Source organism: Ranitomeya imitator, chromosome 6 (genome assembly GCF_032444005.1).
Source record: "Ranitomeya imitator isolate aRanImi1 chromosome 6, aRanImi1.pri, whole genome shotgun sequence".
Taxonomy (NCBI): domain Eukaryota; kingdom Metazoa; phylum Chordata; class Amphibia; order Anura; family Dendrobatidae; genus Ranitomeya; species Ranitomeya imitator.
The window spans coordinates 136852312-136876830 of NC_091287.1; positions in this window are offsets into that span (position 1 = coordinate 136852312).

Sequence of the window (24519 nt, forward strand, 5' to 3'; positions counted from 1 at the left end):
TTTGTGTGCGTACACTGGTGTGCTTGCAGGTTATCGTAACATGAATAAATAAATGATGTCACTATGAACATGTAACCTGAAAGAAATGCAAACAAAGGACACCAAATATGACATACTAAAAGCGCATGTGTGTCTGTTTAAAGATACATGTAATAGAATTTCAACATGGCAGGTGCCTGATTGTAATACACAGGTAAATGGCTGTAGACTCCAAAGGTGCAAGAGCAACAGGTGCAAAGTGGTGATAAAGTGCATGTGCCACAGACATAAAGACTTATATAACCGCAATGGCTAGTCTAATAATAATATCTGGGATACATATATCCATGATGGCGCTTGGAGACCTGCGCACTAATGAATGATAGCTGTAGGGGGAGTGCAAAACAAAAGTAAAGCCACAAATGCTTAGTAGAGCTAAATAGTAACGAATGTCCAGCTTCACCGATTCCGAAAAAAGAGTTTTCATTATTCACATACTTTAAACTTGGAGGATACAGACTTCAGCACAACCATATGGGTAAGAATCTCAACGCGTTTCTGGAGACTAGGCTCCCTTAATCATGAGTTTATCCTTAAAGTGGGTTCCTTGCACCAGGAACATATTTCATGTTTTGTTCTGGACAACCTGCATGCAGGACTGGTGTTGGGGTTCCCCTAGTCACAGTTACATAATCCTGTGATATACTGGAAATCTCGGGACATTGTCAAATGGGGTCCTAATTGTGTTAAAAGTTACCTTACTTCTGTACTTGTGTCGTCCGTTAATCTGGAAAGTATTCCAGAATACATTAAGGAATCTCAACGCGTTTCTGGAGACTAGGCTCCCTTTATCATGATCATGATCATGATTAAGGGAGCCTAGTCTCCAGAAACGCGTTGAAATTCTTACCCATATGGTTGTGCTGAAGTCTGTATCCTCCAAGTTTAAAGTATGTGAATAAAGAAAACTCTTTTTTACGGAATCGGTGAAGCTGGACATTCCTTTCTTTTTTTGGATCTTATACGCCTGACACAGCGGGTCCATGCTCCCGAGATTTGGTTCTTGCATCACGGGTGAGCTGGTTTATGTTCCTTTCTACAGTGCTAAATAGTGCAGTGGAAAGTAATTACTTGTGTGGTCATGGTGGTATGAGCAGGAACACGCCCCAACGTGCATTTCTGATCAAGTCCTTCATCAAGGGGAGTGGCATCCATGTCACAAGGTGAGATTTAATAAGGAGGATGTGGCCAATGAAAAAGGACCCAGGTAGAAAGCACAGCCAGGAGGATCTTGAAGCCGTGAGCACCCACGTCATGTAAACAATGACACAGAGTCATTATAGTGCGGTCAAAGATTTTACCGATAGGATACCAAAGCTCTTCAGCTCCAAGGACATCCACCCATTTCTTCTGATACATGTTGGCACCAATGACACGGCAAGGAAGGACCTACCGACAATCTGCAAGGACTTTGAAGAGTTGGGGAAGAAAGTAAAGGAACTGGATGCACAGGTAGTTTTTTCTTCTATCCTTCCAGTAGATGGGCATGGCACCAGGAGATGGAACAGGATCCTTGATGCGAACAACTGGTTAAGATGATGGTGCAGACAACAAGGATTTAGATTCCTGGACCGCGGTGTGAATTACTTGTACGATGGACTCCTCGCCAGAGACAGACTACACCTCAACAAACCTGGGAAACACACATTCGCCAGAAGACTCGCTACACTCATCAGGAGGGCGTTAAACTAGAAGAAGAAGGGACGGGAAGAAAAACATTAGACTCGAACAAAGAAGACCCAGGAAAAAATACTCAGAAGGGAGGTAAGAACATTTCTAAAACAATCCACAGCGAGGAGATTGGAACAAAACAAAATCCTCTAAACTGCATGCTCGCAAATGCCAGAAGCCAGACAAACAAGATGGAAGAACTAGAAGCAGAAATATCTACAGGTAACTTTGACATAGTGGGAATAACCGAGACATGGTTAGATGAAAGCTATGACTGGGCAGTTCACCTAAAGGGTTACAGTCTGTTTAGAAAGGATCGTAAAAATCGGAGAGGAGGAGGGGTTTGTCTCTATGTAAAGTCTTGTCTAAAGTCTACTTTAAGGGAGGATATTAGCAAAGGGAATGAGGATGTCGAGTCCATATGGGTCGAAATTCATGGAGGGAAAAATGGTAACAAAATTCTCATTGGGGTCTGTTACAAACCCAAAAATATAACAGAAATCATGGAAAGTCTACTTCTAAAGCAGATAGATGAAGCTGCAACCCATAATGAGGTCCTGGTTATGGGGGACTTTAACTACCCGGATATTAACTGGGAAACAGAAACCTGTGAAACCCATAAAGGCAACAGGTTTCTGCTAATAACCAAGAAAAATTATCTTTCACAATTGGTGCAGAATCCAACCAGAGGAGCAGCACTTTTAGACCTAATACTATCTAATAGACCTGACAGAATAACAAATCTGCAGGTGGTCGGGCATCTAGGAAATAGCGACCACAATATTGTACAGTTTCACCTGTCTTTCACTAGGGGGACTTGTCAGGGAGTCACAAAAACACTGAAATTTAGGAAGGCAAAGTTTGACCAGCTTAGAGATGCCCTTAATCTGGTAGACTGGGACAATATCCTCAGAAATAAGAATACAGATAATAAATGGAAAATGTTTAAGAACATCCTAAATAGGCACTGTAAGCGGTTTATACCTTGTGGGAATAAAAGGACTAGAAATAGGAAAAACCCAATGTGGCTAAACAAGGAAGTAAGACAGGCAATTAACAGTAAAAAGAAAGCATTTGCACTACTAAAGCAGGATGGCACCATTGAAGCTCTAAAAAACTATAGGTAGAAAAATACTTTATCTAAAAAACTAATTAAAGCTGCCAAAAAGGAAACAGAGAAGCACATTGCTAAGGAGAGTAAAACTAATCCCAAACTGTTCTCAACTATATCAATAGTAAAAGAATAAAAACTGAAAATGTAGGCCCCTTAAAAAATAGTGAGGAAAGAATGGTTGTAGATGACGAGGAAAAAGCTAACATATTAAACACCTTCTTCTCCACGGTATTCACGGTGGAAAATGAAATGCTAGGTGAAATCCCAAGAAACAATGAAAACCCTATATAAAGGGTCACCAATCTAACCCAAGAAGAGGTGCGAAACCGGCTAAATAAGATTAAAATAGATAAATCTCTGGGTCCGGATGGCATACACCCACGAGTACTAAGAGAACTAAGTAATGTAATAGATAAACCATTATTTCTTATTTTTAGGGACTCTATAGCGACGGGGTCTGTTCCGCAGGACTGGCGCATAGCAAATGTGGTGCCAATATTCAAAAAGGGCTCTAAAAGGGAACCTGGAAATTATAGGCCAGTAAGTCTAACCTCTATTGTTGGTAAAATATTTGAAGGGTTTCTGAGGGATGTTATTCTGGATTATCTCAATGAGAATAACTGTTTAACTCCATATCAGCATGGGTTTATGAGAAATCGCTCCTGTCAAACCAATCTAATCAGTTTTTATGAAGAGGTAAGCTATAGGCTGGACCACGGTGAGTCATTGGACGTGGTATATCTCGATTTTTCCAAAGCGTTTGATACCGTGCCGCACAAGAGGTTGGTACACAAAATGAGAATGCTTGGTCTGGGGGAAAATGTGTGTAAATGGGTTAGTAACTGGCTTAGTGATAGAAAGCAGAGGGTGGTTATAAATGGTATAGTCTCTAACTGGGTCGCTGTGACCAGTGGGGTACAGCAGGGGTCGGTATTGGGACCTGTTCTCTTCAACATATTCATTAATGATCTGGTAGAAGGTTTACACAGTAAAATATCGATATTTGCAGATGATACAAAACTATGTAAAGCAGTTAATACAAGAGAAGATAGTATTCTGCTACAGATGGATCTGGATAAGTTGGAAACTTGGGCTGAAAGGTGGCAGATGAGGTTTAACAATGATAAATGTAAGGTTATACACATGGGAAGAAGGAATCAATATCACCATTACACACTGAACGGGAAACCACTGGGTAAATCTGACAGGGAGAAGGACTTGGGGATCCTAGTTAATGATAAACTTACCTGGAGCAGCCAGTGCCAGGCAGCAGCTGCCAAGGCAAACAGGATCATGGGGTGCATTAAAAGAGGTTGGGATACACATGATGAGAGCATTATACTGCCTCTGTACAAATCCCTAGTTAGACCGCACATGGAGTACTGTGTCCAGTTTTGGGCACCGATGCTCAGGAAGGATATAATGGAACTAGAGATAGTACAAAGGAGGGCAACAAAATTAATAAAGGGGATGGGAGAACTACAATACCCAGATAGATTAGCGAAATTAGGATTATTTAGTCTAGAAAAAAGACGACTGAGGGGCGATCTGATAACCATGTATAAGTATATAAGGGGACAATACAAATATCTCGCTGAGGATCTCTTTATACCAAGGAAGGTGACGGGCACAAGGGGGCATTCTTTGCGTCTGGAGGAGAGAAGGTTTTTCCACCAACATAGAAGAGGATTCTTTACTGTTAGGGCAGTAGGAATCTGGAATTGCTTGCCTGAGGAGGTGGTGATGGCGAACTCAGTTGAGGGGTTCAAGAGAGGCCTGGATGTCTTCCTGGAGCAGAACAATATTGTATCATACAATTATTAGGTTCTGTAGAAGGATGTAGATCTGGGGATTTATTATGATGGAATATAGGCTGAACTGGATGGACAAATGTCTTTTTTCGGCCTTACTAACTATGTTACTATGTTACTACAGTCATGGCCAGAAGTTTTGAGAATGACACCAAAATTATATTTTCACATGATCTCCTGCCCTCTGGTTTTTATTAGTGTTTGTCTGATGGTTATATCACATACAGAAATATAATTGCAATCATATTATGAGTACCAATAGGTTATATTGACAGTTAGAATGAGTTAATGCAGCACGCCAATATTTGCAGTGTTGACCCTTCTTCTTCAAGACCTCTGCAATTCTCCCTGGCATGCTCTCAATCAACTTCTGGACCAAATCCTGACTGATAGCAGTCCATTCTTGCATAATCAATGCTTGCATTTTGCCAGAATTTGTTGGTTTTTGTTTTTCCACCCGTCTCTTGATGATTGACCACAAGTTCTCAATGGGATTAAGATCTGGGGAGTTTCCAGGCCATGGACCCAAAATCTCTATGTTTTGTTCCATGAGCCATTTAGTTATCACCTTTGCTTTATGGCAAGGTGCTCCATCATGCTGGAAAAGGCATTGTTGGGCGCCAAACTGCTCTTGGACAGTTGGGAGAAGTTGCTCTTGGAGGACATTCTGGTAACATTCTTTATTCATGGCTGTGTTTTTAGGCAAGACTGTGAGTGAGCCGATTCCCTTGGCTGAGAAGCAACCCCACACATGAATGGTTTCAGGATGCTTTACAGTTGGCATGAGACAAGACTGGTGGTAGCGCTCACCTCTTCTTCTCCGAATAAGCTGTTTTCCAGATGTCCCAAACAATCGAAAAGGGGATTCATCAGAGAAAATGACTTTGCCCCAGTCCTCAGCAGTCCACTCCCTGTACCTTTTGCAGAATATCAGTCGGTCCCTGATGTTTTTTCTGGAGAGAAGTGGCTTCTTTGCTGCCCTCCTTGAAACCAGGCCTTGCTCAAAGAGTCTCCACCTCACAGTGCGTGCAGAAGCACTCACACCAGCCTGCTGCCATTCCTGAGCAAGCTCGGCACTGCTGGTAGTCCGATCCCGCAGCTGAAACAGTTTTAAGATACGGTCCTGGCGCTTGCTGGTCTTTCTTGGGCGCCCTGGAGCCTTTTTGACAACAATGGAAGCTCTCTCCTTGAAGCTCTTGATGATGCGATAGATTGTTGACTGAGGTGCAATCTATGTAGCTGCGATACTCTTCCCTGTTAGGCCATTTTTGTGCAGTGCAATGATGGCTGCACGTGTTTCTTTAGAGATAACCATGGTTAACTGAAGAGAAACAATGATACCAAGCACCAGCCTCCTTTTAAAGTGTCCAGTGATGTCATTCTTACTTAATCATAACTGATTGATCGCCAGCCCTGTCCTCATCAACACCCACACCTGTGTTAATGGATTAATCACTAAAACGATGTTAGCTGCTCCTTTTAAGGCAGGACTGCAATGATGTTGAAATGTGTTTTGGGGGTGAAAGTTCATTTTCTGGGCAAATATTGACTTTGCAAGTACAGTAATTGCTGTTAAGCTGATCACTCTGACATTCAGAAGTATATGCAAATTGCCATTAGAAAGAATGAAGCAGTAGACTTTGGAAAAATTAATATTTGTCTCATTCTCAATACTTTTGGCCATGACTGTATGTTACCGTGTCAGAAAGCTCTCTTTGCAGGTCGTTATGAGATGTGGCCAAGGCCCTATGTTCCACAGACAGATCCTGCATCATTAGTCTCAGACTAGCCATTTGATCCACCAGAGTACTGAGCAGATCCATAGATAACAGAGCAAAGGAAAAAAAACTGTTTCTGGTCAGTTATAATGTCACGTTGCTGCAATGCAGGTAGGTGCAGGCTCCACTAGATGGCAGTAGAGTAGGAGCAGGACTTCACCTAAACAAAGTTGGCCTGCAGTGCAGAAGTGAGGCTACCACAAGAGGCAGCAGAATAGCCAAACAAGCCGGGTCGGATCCTAGACTGTAGCGCAGTACCAAAGGAATAAGCAAAACTCACAGTCAGAGACAAGCCAGGGAGTTAGTAACAGTCAGAAGCGGATAAGCCAAAAGACAGAAGCTGGTCAGGATACAAGCCAAGTCATAACCAGGGAGTCAGCACACTAAAGGGAGACAAGACCAGAATAGGGGAAAACAGAGACAAGGGTTCAGACAGCAAACACAGCAGGACAAATCAGAGCAAAATTCTGCTATCTACCTCTCTATGAGATATATACAGTCATGGACAAAAATTTTGAGAATGAGACAAATATTAATTTTTCCAAAGTCTACTGCTTCATTTTTTCTAATGGCAATTTACATATACTCCTGAATGTCAGAGTGATCAGCTTAACAGCAATTACTGTACTTGCAAAGTCAATATTTGCCCAGAAAATAAACATTAACCCCCAAAACACATTTCAACATCATTGCAGTCCTGCCTTAAAAGGAGCATCTAACATCATTTTAGTGATTGATCCATTAACACACGTGTGGGTGTTGATGAGGACAGGGCTGGTGATCAATCAGTCATGATTAAGTAAGAATGACATCACTGGACACTTTAAAAGGAGGCTGGTGCTTGGTATCATTGTTTCTCTTCAGTTAACCATGGTTACCTCTAAAGAAACACGTGTAGCCATCATTGCACTGCACAAAAATGGCCTAACAGGGAAGAGTATCGCAGCTACAAAGATTGCACCTCAGTCAACAATCTATCGCATCATCAAGAACTTCAAGGAGAGAGCTTCCATTGTTGTCAAAAAGGCTCCAGGGCGCTCAAGAAAGACCAGCAAGCGCCAGGACCGTATCTTAAAACTGTTTCAGCTGCGGGATCGGACTACCAGCAGTGCCGAGCTTGCTCAGGAATGGCAGCAGGCTGGTGTGAGTGCTTCTGCACGCACTGTGAGGCGAAGACTCTTTGAGCAAGGCCTGGTTTCAAGGAGGGCAGCAAATAAGCCACTTCTCTCCAGAAAAAACATCAGGGACCGACTGATATTCTGCAAAAGGTACAGGGAGTGGACTGCTGAGGACTGGGGCAAAGTCATTTTCTCTGATGAATCCCCTTTACGATTGTTTGGGACATCTGGAAAACAGCTTATTCGGAGAAGAAGAGGTGAGCGCTACCACAAGTCTTGTCTCATGCCAACTGTAAAGCATCCTGAAACCATTCATGTGTGGTGTTGCTTCTCAGCCAAAGGAATCGGCTCACTGACAGTCTTGCCTAAAAACACAGCCATGAATAAAGAATGGTACCAGAATGTCCTCCAAGAGCAACTTCTCCCAACCGTCCAAGAACAGTTTGGCACCCAACAATGCCTTTTCCAGCATGATGGAGCACCTTACCATAAAGCAAAGGTGATAACCAAATGGCTCATGGAACAAAACATAGAGATTTTGGGTCCATGGCCTGGAAACTCCCCAGATCTTAATCCCATTGAGAACTTGTGGTCAATCATCAAGAGATGGGTGGACAAACAAAAACCAACAAATTCTGGCAAAATGCAAGCATTGATTATGCAAGAATGGACTGCTATCAGTCAGGATTTGGTCCAGAAGTTGATTGAGAGCATGCCAGGGAGAATTGCAGAGGTCTTGAAGAAGAAGGGTCAACACTGCAAATATTGACTTGCTGCATTAACTCATTCTAACTGTCAATATAACCTATTGGTACTCATAATATGATTGCAATTATATTTCTGTATGTGATATAAACATCAGACAAACACTAATAAAAACCAGAGGGCAGCAGATCATGTGAAAATATAATTTTGGTGTCATTCTCAAAAATTTTGGCCATGACTGTATATATATATATATATATATATATATATATATATATATCTTTAAGTCATTTACACATCATTTTAAAGTGAAATATTCATCAAAACACACACATACACACACACATATATATATATATATGTGTGTGTGTATGTGTGTGTTTTGATGAATATTTCATTTTAAAATGATGTGTAAATGACTTAAAGAATTTCTCAATGTAAATGCTCATGTTAAAATCGCATTGCAGTCTGATAGCAATCGCACTGCATTCGGATGTAAATCGGGTGCTAGGTGTGAAAAATCGGATTGTACTCCCGCAAAAAATGCATGACACTTGTATAACAATTGCATTGCACTCGTCCAACTCTCCTGCATCAAAATCGGACCGATTTTGAAATCACTAGTGTGTCTCAAGCCTTAGGCCACATGCACACTGAGTATTTGGTGATTTTTTTTACCCCAGTATTTGTAAGCCAAAACCAGGAGTGAGTGAAAAATGCAGAAGTGCTGCAAATGTTTCTATTATGCTTTTCCTCTGACCGTTCCACTCCTGGTTTTGGCTTACAAATACTGGGGTAAAAAAAATCACCAAATACTAAATGTGGGCATGTGGCCATAGGGAGATTTACAGCTAAATAGCATCAATCAGGCGTGAATCTCTTTGGAAGCAGATAGTTTACAAACACTGTTCTACATTTGTTCATTGCAATATAAAACCACAAAAATGCATATTTTGCTACAATTTGTATGAACAGATATTATTATATATTCTTAATGGGATTTACACCTTGTTTTAAATTAATTATGGTAAAGAGAACAGATAAGGAAGCAATGGTGCACATATTAAGCGACCTAGTACATGTAATCAAAAAATGCAGAGCCCTTACAGCCAATCTACTTAGCTATAGACAAACACTTTACACTTTTGGATTTTCCTGATAAACAGAATATTTTGGCACAAAAAAGTAAAAGCTGTCAATGGATTGAATCCTTAATGAGAATGCATAATATAGCTCAAAATGGTGACAGATGCACTTTCAGTAAATTGTTATTTAAAAAAAAATACATTACATTTTAGGTCTTGTACCATCATCATTGCGTTATATGTTTGTTCCTACATTTAAGGGAGTCTGTCAGAGCGATCTACCCCCACAAACTGTTTATATGGTCAAGTTGCTCTCCCACAAACTGTTTATATGGTCAAGTTGCTCTTTGAAAGATAATGTCATCCACACCTTTACTGATGCAATTTATTGCTCCATGACTGAAGAATCACTGTTATTACTCATATGTGAGTCTTAAAGAGAACATTTAATGATATTTTTCATGTTGAATTGGTCACACAATTTACAAGTGGCTGCAGAGTAGATATACAGTGGGTACGGAAAGTATTCAGACCCCTTTAACTTTTTCACTCTTTGTTTCATTGCAGCCATTTGGTGAATTCAAAAAAGTTTATTTTTTCACATTTTAATATACACTCTGCACCCCATCTTGCCTAAAAAAACAGAAATGTAGAATTTTTTGCAAATTTATTAAAGAAGAAAAACTGAAATATCCCATGGTCATAAGTATTCAGACCCTTTGCGCAGACAATCCTATTTAAGTCACATGCTGTCCATTTCCTTGTGATCCTCCGTGAGATGGTTCTACTCCTTCATTCAAGTCCAGCTGTGTTTAATTTAACTGGTATGACTTGATTTAGAAAGGCACAAACCTGTACATATAAGACCTCACAGATTACTGTGCTTGTCAGACCAAATGATAATCAGGAGATCAAAGGAACTGGCCAAGGAGCTCAGAGACAGAATTGTGGAAAGACACAAATCTGGCCAAGGTTACAAAAGAATTTCTGCAGTTCTCAAGATTCCTAACAGCACAGTGGCCTCCATAATCCTTAAATGGAAGAAATTTGGGACCACCAGAAGTCTTCCTAGACCTGGCCATCCAGCCAAACAGAGCAATCGTGGGAGAAGAGCCTTGGTGAGAGAGGTAAAGAACTACCCCAAGATCACTGTGGCTGAGCTCCAGAGATGCAGTAGGGAGATAGGAGAAAGTTCCACGTAGTCAACTATCACTGCAGCCCTCCACCAGTCAGGCATTTATAGCAGACTTGCCTGACGGAAGCCTTTCCTCATTGCAAGACTTGTGAAAGCCTGCATAAAGTTTGCTAAAAAGCACATGAAGGACTACCAGTGTATGATAAATAAGATTTTCTGGTCTGATGAGATGAAGATAGACCTTTTTGTTGATAATTCTAAGCGGCATGTGTGGAGAAAACCAGGCACTACTCATCACCTGCCCAATACAATCCCAACAGTGACACATGGTGATGGCAGCATCATGCTATGGGGGTATTTTTCAGCTGCAGGGACAGGAGGACAGGTTGTCTTTGAAGGAAACATGAATGCGGCGAAGTACAGAGATATCCGGGATGAAATTCTCTTCCAGGGTGCTCTTGACCTCAGACTTCACTGAAGGTTCACCTTCTAACATGATAATGACCTTAAGCACACAGCCAAAATAACAAAGGAGTGGCTTCAAAACAACTCTGTGACCATTGTTGACTGGATGAGCCCGAGCCCTGACCTAAACCCATGTTCACCAGCCAACCTGACTGAACTGGATTGGATCTGCAAAGAAGAATGGCAGAGGATATCCAAATCCAGGTGTGAAAATCTTGCTGCATCATTCCTAAGAAGACTCATGGCTGTACTAGCTCAAAAGGGTGCTTATACTCAATAGTGAGCAAAGGGCCTGAATACTTATGACCATGTGATATTTCAGTTTTCTTTTAATACATTTGCAAAAATTTCGCAATTTCTGCTTTTTTCAGGCAAGATGGGGTGGAGAGTGAACATTATTAGAAAAAAAAATTAACTTTTTTGAATTTACCAAATGGCTGCAATGAAACAAAGAGTGAAAAAATTAAAGGGGTCTGCATCCTTTCCAGACCCACTGTAGATATCAAAATATAAACTAAATTAATTTGATTAATCTAACAATACTACTCACTTGGGATGCAAATTGCCTCTTCAGAGAAAATGAGCACTTGAAATCTAAAGCGCCACCTATTGGAAGTAGGGATCGTACAAGTCACAAGTAACTCTTTAACGAGTTTTGCAATATGACTTAAGATAAGAGCCAAATCAGTATCTCAATTTCGCAGACACAGTGTTTCGGGCTGTTGGCCCTAGTCAGTGTGAAGCATGAGAACTGATTTGGCTAGGTGAGAGGCTCTGGACTGAGGTCTAAGAGGCAAGGTTTCTCCTTGTGGAGAGCGACATACCAGCTCTGGCTTGTCAAGGAAAGGAGGCTTATTCGCCGTGCAATGCTCCTCTGGGAAATGTAATATGCAAATTGCCTATTCAGAGAAAAAGAGGACTTGAACTCTATAGCGCCACCTATTGGTAGTAGCGATCCTACAAGTCAAAATCAACCCTTTAACGAATTTTGCAATATAACTTAGTATAAGAGCCAAATCAGTATCTCAATTCACAGACATGATGTTTCGGGCTGTTGGCCTGCATCAATGCGAAGCATGAGAACTGATTTGGCTAGGTGAGAGGCTCTGAACTGAGGTCTAAGAGGCAAGGTTTCACCTTGTGGAGAGCCTCTCACCTAGCCAAATCAGTTCTCATGCTTCGCACTGATGAGGGCCAGCAGCCCGAAACACTATGCCTGTGAATTGAGATACTGATTTGGCTCTTACCCGAAGTCATATAGCAAAACTCAATAAAGGGTTGGCTGTGACTTATAGGATCGATACTTCCAATAGGTGGCGCTGTAGAGTTCAAGTCCTCTTTTTCTCTGAAGAGGATTGATTTGGGATTTAATTTCACCTCTACCTACTAAATATCCAAGGTATTTGGCCTCCTCTTTTTCCAAGGGACATTTCTTAGGATTTATACAGAATACCATCTTCCTGAGAGCATCAAACACCACCTGGACCTTTCTCAGATGACTTCCCTAATATGGGCTGAAGATTATGATGTCATCCAGGTATGCTCCAGCATAATTCTTATGCTATGCATGGATCCAGGCCATGACCCTATGGAAGGTGGCCAGAGCTCTCTGCAGTCCAAACGGCAGCCGCACATATTGGAAGCAACCGTCGGTCATAGAGAAAACCATTCTTGGCTACTTGTGACATGTGGATTTGCCAATATCCCTTTGTTAGATTCAAGACAGTTAAGTACTTTGCCAGCCCAAGTCTCTCTATCGACTCATCGACATGCATCATTGGATATGCATGGAACTGGGAGACTTCGTTCAGCTTGCGCTTCACTTTTTTGGAGATCAGTTCTCGGCAGGTCTCTGGAATTTGGTAGAGATTCGAATTCACCCTCACATGAGGTTCCATCAGAACTTCATGTTCTATGACATCTGTACACTCTGGCAAATCAGAGAAGAGGTCCCGGTTCTGCTGCAGCCATTCCCAACATTTTAGTTTTCGGGCCTTTGACAGTGACTTGGATATTGTGAAGTCTTCAATATCCCCATAAGGCTTAACCAGCAAACATGTCTGTCTTACCTTGATGGGTAGCAGCATGAGGAAATTTTGGAAGTGAGCGGTGGGAGTGGTTAACTGGCAAGTGGGGCAGGACTTGCAATACCTCAGGACTACTCGCTGACATCCATGCAAATAGAACATCCACATGACCCATTCTTGGGTTTTGTTGACAGCCAAATGACCACCCAAGATATATAATGGTGAATGTCTACTTATTTCTCTACATTTCAGTTCACTCGTTGTGTATGTCCTATTCTAATGTATAATGTATAATATTCTTCTGTCAACTCTACTGTCATGTCAACTATATAATTCTTTTATGATTTTTATGATTTAGGTTGTGCTGCTGTGATACTATAATTTCCCACGGGATCAATAAAGTGTATCGTATCGTATCATATGTCCAACACCTTCCATCTATAAAGTCCTGGTACCAACAATTGCTCCAGTTTCTTCTCTGACCTTAATAACCCAGTGCAATAAATCCCCACTCATCATAAAATAAGAAAATTTGGTGACAGCCCCTGGCATCTGTGCTTTGTCATTTATAATGATTGCCTTTTTGAATGCTTCTTTTAGAGTTAGGACCCTTTGTAGGGGGAAACCAAAATTTTCTCCAGCCTTTCCTTGTCCGGCTCAGAGGATAATACCTTCTAATCTCTCACTATTGCACAGAATGGAAACCAGTGAGGCTCTGAAATTGGTGAGATTTCTTTAGGGCCACTTTGTAACTTCCCTGAGCAATCGAGGTCTCAGGCTCTACCCCACAAGTACCAAAACAACTCAAAGACCCAGTTTTACGCCATTACCTCATACTAACCTGTCCGGCCGGCGCGCTCCTGATGCTTCTTCATCCTCTCCATCCTCCTGCATCTCCGGCACTCGTCCTTTTGGCGGTCCGGAGACGCACTCCTTTCAGCGTTGGGGCCTCTGGGAGATCGTGACCCGGCAGTTCCGCCTCCAATATGGCGGCGCCCGTTGGGTACTTCTTCCCAGCGCCTGCCCTGCTCAGACGCCTTTGCGTCTATTGCGTTCGCTGGCTTATTGTCAGCATCACCTTAGGTTCTTAGGCTCTGTTCGGTGCTTTGTCTTTGTCTGGTTGCCATACCCTGCCAGTCCTGTGTTCCTGCCATGCCTTCCAGTCCTGAGTACCTGCCATTCCTGTCAGTCCTGTGAAGCTGCCATACCCAGCCAGTCCTATGTTCCTGCCGTACCTTCCAGTCCTGAGTACTTGCCGCTCCTGTCAGTCCTGCGATCCTGCCGTTTCCAGCCAGTTCTGTGTTCCTGCCGTACCTTCCAGTCCAGAGTACCTGCCGTTCTAGTCAGTCCTGTGTTCCCGCCGTGCCTTCCAGTCCTGAGTACCTGCCGTTCCTTCCAGTCCTGTGTTCCTGCCATACCCTGCCAGTCCTGTGTTCCTGACGTGCCTTCCAGTCCTGTGTGCCAGCTGTTTCTACCTGTCCTGTGTTCCTGCCGTCCCTGCCGGTCCTGAGTCTCCATTGTTTTTGTCTTACGTGTGCCTTCATCTACCGGTCAGTACTTTTTCTCTGCTTCCTCTATCTTTCCAGTGCCTCCGCCATTCTCGTCACTTCAGTAGCTCCGTCTTCCGTTCTTTCTTTGTCCTATCTTCAGTCGTCTCTGGATGATGTCCTTTATGAAGTCTATAGAATCCCGTCTTTCTGCTCTCCAATCCTCTGATCCGGGGAATGCCTCTCAGTTGGCTGCCTTGCAACAAGAACTGGCACAGCAGCGTGACGCTCAGTCCCAAATTCTGGGGTATATGGCTTCTGTTGATGGTCATCATCTTTCCCTCCAGTCTGCCGCGTTTGTTCCTTTACCAGCTCTAGCTCCTCTTCCCTCTCCCCGATTGGCCAAACCTCCTCGCTTTAATGGAGACCCTAAACTATGTCAGTGATTTCTCAATCAGTGCCGTCTTCATTTTGAGCTCCTCCCTATGCAGTACCAGACAGATCGGGCCAAGGTGGCTTTTATTGTTTCTCATTTGGAAGGAGATGCTTTAGCATGGGTTAATCCTCTTTGGGAATGGGATGATCCAGTGGTTCTTCAGCTCACTCCTTTTTTAGAGACGTTTCGTTGGGTATTTGAGGAACCGGGTCGCTTGGCCTCAACCACAGAGGCTTTGTTTTATTTGCTGCAGGGGTCTTTAACTGTTGGGCAATATGCTATCCAGTTTCGTATCTTATCTTCTGACTTGGGTTGGAATAATGAGGTGTTAGTAGGGTCTTTCTGGTGGGGGCTTTCTAGCCGTATTAAAAATGAATTAGCAGGTCGTGATACTCCAACTAATTTGGAGGATTTAATTGCCTTGGCTACTCGCATAGATCTTTGCTTTCAGGAACAAGCTCGGGAAAAGAGATTTCCTTGTTCTTCTATAACCTCTCGAAGACCTCAGTCCACGGCCCAGAGTCTCAGCTTCAGTTCCTGCTCCCGAGCCGATGCAGGTGGATCGTTTAATCTCTCCGAACAACGTCGGAAGGAGAGACGCGCCCAAGGTCTCTGTTTTTACTGTGAAATCTCCTCTCATCTTCTCTGAGCCTGCCCAGATCGTCCGGAAAACTCCTCCGCCTAGGTCAGGTAAGAGAGGCCTCCCTAGGTGCATGTGAAACCTCTCTACCCCTCACTCTACCAGTTTTGTTACGCATTCTTGATAAGCGTGTTTTTCTTGAGGCCTATGTGGACTCCGATGCAGCTGGAAATTTTATTAGGTTGGAGGAGGTTATTAAGTTTTCTGTCCCTGTTAGGTCTTTAGAGAATCCTCTTTTCCTCGCGTCCATAGATGGGAGACCTCTGCAAGAGACTGTCACTCAAGTTACCCAGATAGTTGTGCTTCAGGTAGTGGCACTTCATAGGGAGAGAATCTCATGTTTTGTTTTAGCCAACATCTCTCATCCCATTTTTCTTGGTCTTCCGTGGTTACGGGTCCACGAACCCTTCTTAGATTGGCATAGGGGTAAAATTCTTCACTGGGGGGATTACTGTCAGACTCGTTATTTGCTGCTGGTGTGTCCTGTTGGTGGTCCCACTCCCTTCCCCATCCCTTCTGGGTTGCCCTCTCTTTATGCTTCTTTTCCGGATGTTTTTGACAAAAAGGAGGCAGATACTCTTCCACCACATCGACCCTACAACTGTCCTGTATACCTTGTTCCTGGTACCACTCCTCCTAGAGGAAGAATTTATGCTTTCTTGCCTGCCGAGACTCAAGCTATGTCAGACTATATTCAAGAGAACCATACCAAAGGTTTCATTCGAAAATCTTCGTCTCCAGCTGGGGCAGGTTTCTTTTTTGTGTAAAAGAAGGATGGTACCCTTCATCCTTGTATTGACTACAGAGGGTTAAAAAATATCACTGTGAAAAATAAATACCCATTGCCTCTTATTTCTGAACTCTTTGACTGCCTGAGGGGAGCACACATTTTTACCAAGCTAGACCTTTGGGGAGCCTACAACTTGATTTGTATCCGTGCGGGGGACGAGTGGAAAACCGCATTCAACATGAGTCGAGACGGTCACTATGAGTATTTGGCAATGCCTATTGGACTGTGTAATGCCCCTGCTGTGTTCCAAGAGTTCGTCAACGATATCTTTTGAGACTGACTCTATACCAGTGTCGTGGTCTACTTGGATGACATCCTCGTCTTTTCTCCAGATTTATCCACTCATCGGCGTGATGTTCGCCAGGTCTTACTACGTTTAAGAATCAACCACAACAACTATACCATGGAAAGCCAAAGGAGTGAACCCACTCAGAGGATAAATGTCAAATAGCCTTTATTAAGGTAAAGTGGCAACAATGTATAAAAAAATCAGGATTAAAAAAATATAAATATATGAACAAGTACGCAAATTTTATGACAGGACAATTAGAAAAATATTATACAATTTTCATAATAGATATAAGTAGGTGACCTCCAATATTAGCCGATGCAGATTATAAAAGTTATTAGAAAAATATAAAAAACAGTGTGTGAAAAAATATATGAATAATTAATTGAAGTGCAAAAAAAGTCCTACCAATGATTGATAAAAAATTATTACTTGTGCAAAAAAAGCAATGTATATGTGCAAAGCTACATAATAGAACAACACACAGTTGCGGGCTCAAAGAACACCAATAAAGTGCAAAGTACAAAAAATATTCCTGGTGCCAAAATATCTATTTGCAGAGCCACAGAATTGAAAAGCACACAGCTGCATGCTCAAAAAACCAATAAAGTGCAGAGTACAAAGATTATTTCTTGTGCAGAGAAATGGGCAATATATGAGTGCAGAGCCACAAATTAGAACAGCACACCGCTGCAGGCTCAAAAGACACACCAATAAAGTGCAAAGTGCAAAGGACAAGTGTCCAAAAATGGAGATTATATCTGCAAAATACCTGTGTGGAGGGTCACCAAGTTCCATGACCGCGCTCCCCTGATGAAGGAAGTGATTCCGAAACGCGCGTCGGGGTGCGCGGTGACGGGACTTGGTGACCCTCCACACAGGTATTTTATTGGTTTTTTGAGCCTGCAGCTGTGTGCTTTTCAGTTCTGTGGCTCTGCACATAGATATTTTGGCACAAGGAATATTTTTTGTACTTTGCACTTTATTGGTGTTCTTTGAGCCCGCAACTGTGTGTTGTTCTATTATGTAGTTTTGCACATATACGTTGCTTTTTTTGCACAAGTAATAATTTTTTATCAATCATTGGTAGGGCTTTTTTTGCACTTCAATTAATTATTCATATATTTTTTCACACACTGTTTTTTATATTTTTCTAATAACTTTTATAATCTGCATCGGCTAATATTGGAGGTCACCTACTTATATCTATTATGACAACTGTATAATATTTTTCTAATTGTCCTGTCATAAAATTTGCGTACTTTTTCATATATTTATATTTTTTCAATCCTGATTTTTTATACATTGTTGCCACTTTACCTTAATAAAGGCTATTTGACATTTATCCTCTGTGTGGGTTCACTCCTTTGGCTTTCCATGGTATAGTTGTTGTGGTTGATTCTTATCTTAGTGTTTAGTCACTATCTTTTCACAGAGCACTGGTATTGCTTATTTGAAGAAAATAGATCTATATTTATTATTATATTTATATATTTTTTTATTGGTGCATCTGTGTTTCCTAACTTGCTACGTTTAAGACACAATCATCTCTTCGCAAAGATTGAGAAATGTGTCTTTGAACAGTCTTCGGTACCCTTCCTGGGTTATATTGTCTCTGAAGATGGTCTGAGGATGGATCCTGAAAAAGTGTCGGCCGTTCTGAATGGGCCACGTCCTTAGGGAGAGAAGGCTATTCAGCGATTCCTTGGCTTTGCCAACTACTACAGACAGTTTATCCCTCATTTATCCTCTTTGACCAAACCAATTTCTGCTCTGGTCCGCAAGGGAGCAAACTCTAACCTCTGGCCTCCAGAGGCCAAAGCTGCTTTCCAAACTCTGAAGCAGGAGTTTGCTTCAGCACCAGTGCTCCATCGACCAGATTCCAACAAACCATTTATCCTTGAAGTTGATGCATCCTCTATTGGAGCTGGAGCGGTCCTCCTCCAGAAGTCTAACTCGAGTCGATTAGTCACCTGTGGTTTCTTTTCTAAGGCTTTCTCTCCTCCGGATTGAAACTATTCCATTGGAGACAAGGAATTATTGGCGATAAAATTAGCCCTGGAGGAGTGGCGGTACCTCCTGGAAGGGGCTGTACATCCTTTCATTATTTTTACAGATCACAAGAATCTGTCCTATGTCCAGTCCGCCCAAAGGCTAAATCCTCGACAAACCAGATGGTCCTTGTTTTTCAGACGTTTCGACTTTGAATTGCATTTCCGACCCAGGAATAAGAACATTAAAGCTGATGCTCTATCTAGATCTTTTCTACCTCAGAATGAAGAGTAGAGACCAGCGCATATTCTTAATCCTGCTAAGATTGTTTCCTTGGCTCCTCTGAAGGTGATCACTACACCCCCGGGGAAAACCTTCCTGTCAAATCGAGACAAAATGAAAGTTTTACATTGGGGTAATTCTTCCCAGCTCGCCGGACATGTTGGGGCAAGAAAACGCTTACACTGATTTCTCGGCATTACTGGTGGCCTTCGCTTCGCCAAGATGTTCTTGATTTTGTTGCTTCTTGTTCCTCATGTGCTAGGAACAAAGTTCCTTGACAGCTTCCTTCTGGACTTCTTCATCCACTTCCGTGTTGTGAATTCTGTGGCCAAGCTCTCTCCTGTGGTCATGAGTAGTACTGCGGCTGGTTCTGTCTATAAGCTTCCTTTGGTGGATGAGAGTGGTACTGCGGCTTCTGAGTTTCCTTCCTCAGGTGATGAGGTTAAGTCGTTAGGTGCTGCTCTATTTAACTCCACCTGGTGCTTTGATCCTGGCCTCCAGTCAATGTTCTAGTATTGGTCTTGCTTCCTCCTGGATCATTCCTGTGGCCTGTTAATCCTGCATAAGCTAAGTTTTGCTTGTGTTATTTTTTGTTTGCTATTTTTTCTGTCCAGCTTGCTATATTGGTTTTTCTTGCTTGCTGGAAGCTCTGAGACGCAGAGGGAGCACCTCCGTACCGTTAGTCGGTGCGGAGGGTCTTTTTGCCCCTCTGTGTGGTTGTTTGTAGGTTTTTGTGTTGACCGCATAGCTATCTTTCCTATCCTCGGTCTATTCAGTAAGTCGGGCCTCACTTTGCTAAATCTATTTCATCTCTGTGTTTGTATTTTCATCTTACTCACAGTCATTATATGTGGGGGGCTGCCTTTTCCTTTGGGGAATTTCTCTGAGGCAAGGTAGGCTTATTTTTCTGTCTTCAGGGCTAGTTAGTTTCTCAGGCTGTGCCGAGTTGCATAGGGAGCGTTAGGCGCAATCCACGGCTACCTCTAGTGTGGTGTGTTAGGATTAGGGATTGCGGTCAGCAGAGTTCCCACGTCTCAGAGCTCGTCCTTAATTTTTGGTCATTGTCAGGTCACTTGTGTGCTCTGTACTTCCTTGTCCATTGTGGTTCTGATTTACCTGTTCATAACAGTACTGGAGGCCCAAAGTACTAATGCTTCTCAATAGAGGGAAAAGAGAAGTTCTGAGACCATTTTTTTTTCTTTGCACTGTGTTCTGTCTCTCTTTTCCCCTTTACATCAGGGTGGTTCAGAACACAGGTGTGGACATGGACATTCAAGGTCTGTTCTCTTTGATGGATAATCTCGCTATAAATGTACAGAATATTCAAGATTTAGTGGTTCAGAATCCTATGTTGGAACCTAAGATTCCTATTCCTGAGTTATTTTCTGGTGATAAAGCAAAGTTTTTGAATTTTAAAAATAATTGTAAACTATTTCTGGCTCTGAAACCCCGCTCCTCTGGTTCAACAAGTTAAGATCATTATTTCTTTATTACGTGGCGACCCTCAAGACTGGGCATTTTCCCTTGCGCCAGGAGATCCTGCATTATGTAATATTGATGCGTTTTTTCTGGCGCTTGGATTGCTGTACGACGAACCCAATTCAGTGGATCAGGCAGAGAAAAATTTGCTGGCTCTGTGTCAGGGTCAGGATGAGATAGAGATTTATTGTCAGAAGTTTAGAAAGTGGTCCGTGCTCACTCAATGGAATAACTGTGCGCTGGCAGCTATTTTCAGAAAGGGTCTCTCTGAAGCCCTTAAAGATGTCATGGTGGGATTTCCTATGCCTGCTGGTCTGAATGAGTCTATGTCTTTGGCCATTCAGATCAGTCGACGCTTGCGCGAGCGTAAATCTGTGCACCATTTGGCGGTATTATCTGAGCATGAACCTGAGCCTATGCAGTGCGATAGGACTTTGACCAGAGCTGAAAGGCAAGAACACAGACGTCAGAATGGGCTGTGTTTCTACTGTGGTGATTCCACTCATGCTATCTCCGATTGTCCTAAGCGCACTAAGCGGTTCGATAGGTCTGCCACCATTGGTACGGTACAGTCGAAATTTCTTTTGTCCGTTACTTTGATCTGCTCTTTGTCTTCCTATTTTGTCATGGCATTTGTGGATTCAGGCGCTGCCCTGAATTTGATGGACTTGGAGTATGCTAGGCGCTGTGGGTTTGTCTTGGAGCCCTTGCAGTGTCCTATTCCATTGAGAGGAATTGATGCTACGCCTTTGGCCAAGAATAAGCCTCAGTATTGGACCCAGCTGACCATGTGCATGGCTCCTGCGCACCGGGAGGATATTCGCTTTCTGGTGTTGCATAATCTGCATGATGTGGTCGTGTTGGGGTTGCCATGGCTACAAGTCCATAACCCAGTATTAGATTGGAAATCAATGTATGTGTCCAGCTGGGGTTGTCAGGGGGTATATGGTGATGTTCCATTTCTGTCTAGCTCATCATCCACCCCTTCTGAGGTCCCAGAGTTCTTGTCTGATTACCGGGATGTATTCGATGAGCCCAAGTCCAATGCCCTACCTCCGCATAGGGATTGTGATTGTGCTATCGATTTGATTCCTGGTAGTAAGTTTCCTAAGGGTCGACTGTTTAATTTATCTGTACCTGAGCACGCCGCTATGCGGAGTCACGTGAAGGAGTCTTTGGAGAAGGGTCATATTCGCCCGTCATCGTCGCCATTGGGAGCGGGTTTCTTTTTTGTGGCCAAGAAGGATGGTTCGCTGAGACCTTGTATTGATTACCGCCTTCTAAATAAAATTACGGTCAAATTTCAGTACCCCTTGCTGCTGCTGTCTGATTTGTTTGCTCGGATTAAGGGGGCTAGTTGGTTCACCAAGATAGATCTTCGTGGTGCGTATAATCTTGTGCGTATCAAACGGGGCGATGAATGGAAAACAGCATTTAATATGCCCGAAGGCCATTTTGAGTACCTGGTTATGCCATTCGGACTTTCTAATGCTCCATCAGTGTTTCAGTCCTTTATGCATGACATCTTCCGAGAGTACCTGGATAAATTCCTGATTGTATACTTGGATGATATTTTGGTCTTCTCGGATGATTGGGAGTCTCATGTGAAGCAGGTCAGAATGGTGTTCCAGGTCCTGCGTGCTAATTCTTTGTTTGTGAAGGGGGTCAAAGTGTCTCTTTGGTGTTCAGAAGATTTCATTTTTGGGGTTCATTTTTTCTCCTTCTACTATCGAGATGGACCCTGTTAAAGTTCAGGCCATTTATGATTGGACTCAGCCAACATCTCTGAAGAGTCTGCAGAAGTTCCTGGGCTTTGCTAATTTTTATCGTCGCTTCATCGCTAATTTTTCTAGCATTGCTAAACCGTTGACTGATTTAACCAAGAAGGGTGCTGATGTGGTCAATTGGTCTTCTGCTGCTGTGGAAGCTTTTCAGGAGTTGAAGCGTCGTTTTTCTTCTGCCCCTGTGTTGTGCCAACCAGATGTTTCGCTTCCGTTCCAGGTCGAGGTTGATGCTTCCAAAATTGGAGCAGGGGCTGTTTTGTCGCAGAGAGGTTCTGATTGCTCGGTGATGAAACCATGCGCCTTCTTTTCCAGGAAATTTTCGCCTGCTGAGCGAAATTATGATGTTGGCAATTGAGAGTTGCTAGCCATGAAGTGGGCATTCGAGGAGTGGCGTCATTGGCTTGAAGGAGCTAAGCATCGTGTGGTGGTCTTGACTGATCACAAAAACTTGACTTATCTCGAGTCTGCCAAACGGTTGAATCCTAGACAGGCTCGTTGGTCGCTGTTTTTCTCCCGTTTTGACCTTATGGTTTCGTACCTTCTGGGCTCTAAAAATGTGAAGGCGGATGCCCTGTCTAGGAGTTTTGTGCCCGATTCTCTGGGTTTGTCTGAGCCGGCGGGTATTCTCAAAGAGGGGGTAATTTTGTCTGCCATCTCCCCTGATTTGCGGCGGGTGCTGCAAAAATTTCAGGCTAATAGACCTGACCGTTGCCCAGCGGAGAAACTGTTTGTCCCTGATAGGTGGACGAATAAAATTATCTCTGAGGTTCATTGTTCGGTGTTGGCTGGTCATCCTGGAATCTTTGGTACCAGAGATTTGGTGGCTAGATCCTTTTGGTGGCCGTCTCTGTCGCGGGATGTGCCTTCTTTTGTGCAGTCCTGTGGGATTTGTGCTCGGGCTAAGCCCTGCTGTTCTCGTGCCAGTGGGTTGCTTTTGCCCTTGCCGGTCCCGAAGAGGCCTTGGACGCATATCTCTATGGATTTTATTTCGGATCTCCCCGTCTCTCAAAGAATGTCGGTCATTTGGGTGGTTTGTGATCGCTTCTCTAAGATGGTCCATTTGGTGCCCTTGTCTAAATTGCCTTCCTCCTCTGATTTGGTGCGGTTGTTTTTCCAGCATGTGGTTCGTTTACATGGCATTCCAGAGAACATCGTTTCTGACAGAGGTTCCCAGTTTGTTTCGAGGTTTTGGCGAGCCTTTTGTGCTAGGATGGGCATTGATTTGTCTTTTTCCTCGGCTTTCCATCCTCAGACAAATGGCCAGACTGAACGAACCAATCAGACCTTGGAAACATATCTGAGATGTTTTGTTTCTGCTGATCAGGATGATTGGGTGTCCTTTTTGCCTTTGGCTGAGTTCGCCCTTAATAATCGGGCCAGCTCGGCTACTTTGGTTTCGCCGTTTTTCTGCAATTCTGGGTTCCACCCTCGTTTCTCTTCAGGGCAGGTTGAGTCTTCGGACTGTCCTGGTGTGGATACTGTGGTGGATAGGTTGCAGCAGATTTGGACTCATGTAGTGGACAATCTGACTTTGTCCCAGGAGAAGGCTCAACGTTTCGCTAACCGCAGGTGCTGTGTGGGTCCCCGACTTCATGTTGGGGATTTGGTTTGGTTGTCATCTCGTTATATTCCTATGAAGGTTTCCTGTCCTAAATTTAAGCCTTGTTTCATTGGTCCATATAGGATTTCTGAGGTTCTTAATCCTGTGTCTTTTCGTTTGACTCTTCCGGCTTCTTTTTCCATCCATAACGTGTTCCATAGGTCATTGTTGCGGAGATACGTGGCACCTGTGGTTCCATCTATTGATCCTCTTGCCTCGGTTTTGGTTGAAGGGGAATTGGAGTATATTATGGAGAAGATTTTGGATTCTCGTGTTTCGAGACGGAAACTCCAGTATATGGTTAAGTGGAAAGGTTATGGTCAGGAAGATAATTCCTGGGTCTTTGCCTCTGATGTCCATGCTGCCGATCTGGTTCGTGCCTTTCATGTGGCTCATCCTGGTCGGCCTGGGGGCTCTGGTGAGGGTTCGGTGACCCCTCCTCAAGGGGGGGTACTGTTGTGAATTCTGTGGCCAAGCTCTCTCCTGTGGTCATGAGTGGTACTGCGGCTGGTTCTGTCTATAAGCTTCCTTTGGTGGATGAGAGTGGTACTGCGGCTTCTGAGTTTCCTTCCTCAGGTGAGAGGTTAAGTCGTTAGGTGCTGCTCTATTTTACTCCACCTGGTGCTTTGATCCTGGCCTCCAGTCAATGTTCTAGTATTGGTCTTGCTTCCTCCTGGATCGTTCCTGTGGCCTGTTAATCCTGCATAAGCTAAGTTTTGCTTGTGTTATTTTTTGTTTGCTATTTTTTCTGTCCAGCTTGCTATATTGGTTTTTCTTGCTTGCTGGAAGCTC